General features: G+C 35.8%; 1 non-coding gene across 1 annotated transcript; it reads right to left on the reverse strand.

Moving 5' to 3' along the window:
• Positions 1-860: 860 nt before the first annotated feature.
• Positions 861-983, reverse strand: LOC132501802 (small nucleolar RNA SNORA76). The gene has a single exon (XR_009534322.1). It is a non-coding gene; the product is annotated as a small nucleolar RNA SNORA76 (small nucleolar RNA).
• Positions 984-3,087: the final 2,104 nt, after the last annotated feature.

Here is a 3,087-nt window from a genome sequence, read left to right on the forward strand (position 1 = left end):
TCCCCTTTAGCCTTAAGGATTTATGGGGCTTCTTGGGCAATTAAGGAGGTGGTATACTAAGAAGGCAGGTAGGTACTTAAATGATTAGAATATGTTCCAGGTTTGTGGAGCAGGACATACTACTTACAAAAGGAATATCAGTCTCTCTTCTAGGCTTTTAGCATATTCATCAGAGTGGCACCTTCATTCTCACATCTTTCTGTTTTCAAGGTTATTACACTGTATTATTTGAAGTATCTTTACATAATTGTGCTCTTTTTGATGTTCTCCACACATACTCACATATCTACTTTCTAATAAGAAACTACTGATACAAACTTCCATTAAGTCAGCTTACCTATTTATTATAGCACCTATTTTCAATTGATAAATTATGCTTCACTTCATGTGCTTACACTGAATTCAAAAATGTAAAATACAATTCCAATTTCCAACCAATAATGTCTTTCAAAATCTTGTTTAACCTCACCACAAAATTAATTTTACTTTAGCTTGAAACCAATTGCATTTTTAAGGGATACTGAAACACAACAGAGATCCTACTGGGTTGTACTATCCCTTTTTGAAACAAACCTGTTTTAAAAATTAACTTTAAAAGTTATATATATATATATATATATATATATATATATATATATATATATTTTTTTTTTTTTTTTTTTTTTTTTTAAGTGAACCTGCACTGATCCCTACGAAGAGATGACACTGGGACTTAAAGGAAAGACACAGGATATGCCGGGCACTAAGTAGCAGAGACTGCAGGATCCCTGATGTCTCCCGAAGGAATTTCAACCTTGGCTTTACGGGCTTGGCCTGATTCGCGACAGCCCCCGACTGACAGCCCGGCGCTGCAGAGTAGCTCTCGGTTCTCGGTTAAAAGGGCCGCCTCCGCGGGGACCACGTGGCCCCCGTTTCGCGCAAGTGCGTGCTTTGGCGCTGCAGCCGGACTCCCCGCGCCGCGCGCAGGTGCTCAAAAGCACTGCGTTAGAAAATATGTTTATTTTTTATATTAAGACATTGAGTTGTACTTTGAAGTCTTTGAGAAAAGAAGAATCTGCATGTACTTTTTAATACATCTATTTTTATTTCATTGTTAAAATTTTCATCTGTTTTAACCAGCTTAGGCTAAATCATGCAGTGACAAATGATCTCAAGTCTTGTGAACTAAACAATAAAAGTTTATTTCTTGCTCACATTTATGCTCATCACATTGATGTCCTGCGGCTTTGCTCAATGTGCTCTTCATTTTGGAAGTAAGTCTGAATAAGCAGCCCTTATGTGGAGCGTGCTGGGTTTGTGACAGAGAGGAAAGAGAGGTGAGAATGAAGCAATGACTCTCAAAACTACAGCATGAAAGTGGCATATGTCACTTGTGGCCCTTACTTATTTCATTATAACTTATTTCGTATATATTTATACATGAAGAGAGAGAGAGAGAGATCATTTAATTTATACACGGCCTCCAGGAAAGACTATCTGAAACATTCCAACAGATCCTGGAGAAAGAAACTCCAAGATTTTATTTGTGTAGCCCAGTGCCTCTCTATTATATGATTAGAAAATCATCATATTAGAACCCACTCACCAAAAAGACAATTTCTCAAAGACCTATGTATAATAAAAATTTATCATGCTATACAGGTCTAAATGACCCACTGTGGAAGTTATTTTGGTTCTTCTAAAAACATTTGAGTACATGATTATTAAATATCACAACTACATGGTGCATATTTAGGTTTATGCAAATATACACCATTATAAATAATTTTAACATTAATTTACACGAAAAAGAAGGAATATAGAAAGGAAACCAATCATAATTCAAGAAACATAATTTACTTAAAGCAGGACTCCTCAAAAACAAAGAATATTAACCATATTACATTCAAAAAGCCCAAAATATTTTAAGTATATTTTATTTATCTTTACAGTTCTGTGCTAAGGATAATAGTCATTCTCAAAGCAATTATTTTCCATTAATTACATATGTAGATAAACATATACATTACAATTAATCTACAAAAATTTACTATTTCTAAATAACAGAGCATGTTTTAGGAACTTAATAAAATAATATCCTAAAATATTATCCTCAGTCTTCCTGCATCTCTCTGTAAATTCCAACATCTTAATCAATCAAAAAAAGACCTTCAAGGGTCAGACTTTCTCAATGTCCAAACCATAGGATTACCTCAGGATTTAACATCAGGCTCAATAATAACATATAACATCAGGCAAGTTACATATATCTCTTCTTTCTTTGGGCATAACCAAAAGGAATTTTTTAATGTTGATAAAAGAGCAACAAGTGGGAATAAAACAACCCTTATATTCTTCTCAATCAACAAACAAATCAACCAACCAAACTGAGGTGAGAGAATTACGTGTGATCTAATAGTATGCATTCTGTGACATCACCATTATTATTACCCAACAAGTATTGAGCATTGTCATGTGCTAGTAATGTGGTAGATGCTGATAATTCAATGACAAGCAGAGGAGGAGAAATTAAGGGGAACCTTAAGAAGTTTGAATTTCAGAGAATGAATTTGAAAGAATGGATATCATTTTGCCAGATGAACAATGGAGGCTAGCAAGAGAGGAGGCATGTGGAAAAAGAGAGAGAAGGCATTCCATGCAAGCACAAGGAATCTCATAGGCAAGGATAGAGGCACAAAACATTGTAAATTCTTGAAACTGCCATTAGTGCAACACAGACAGATGCATATTGCTAGGGCACGGGCTATGAGAGATGGAGTTGTCAAAGGGCGTGGGCAGGGACCAATATATGGAGGGCCTCATGTGCCTTGCTAAGGTTTTTAGATTATCCTGTGGGCAACAGAGCATCAGTGAAGGGTCTTGAGGAAAAAAGTCACATACTAAATTAGTATTTTGGAAAAATAATTTTGGCCAGGTTACAGAAGATGCATTGGAGGAGACTGGGCTGCAGGAAAAATATTTTGCAAATATTTTGCAAATCCAGGTGAGAAAGACTTTTTTAAAAGGTTCCAGCAACAGCAGGAGTAGTGAGTGTAAGGAAGAGAGAGCCTGAAACAATACATAGAGGTAGAATTGACAGGGCTCAGG

Source organism: Mesoplodon densirostris, chromosome 1 (assembly GCF_025265405.1).
Source record: "Mesoplodon densirostris isolate mMesDen1 chromosome 1, mMesDen1 primary haplotype, whole genome shotgun sequence".
NCBI classification, from domain to species: Eukaryota; Metazoa; Chordata; class Mammalia; order Artiodactyla; family Ziphiidae; genus Mesoplodon; species Mesoplodon densirostris.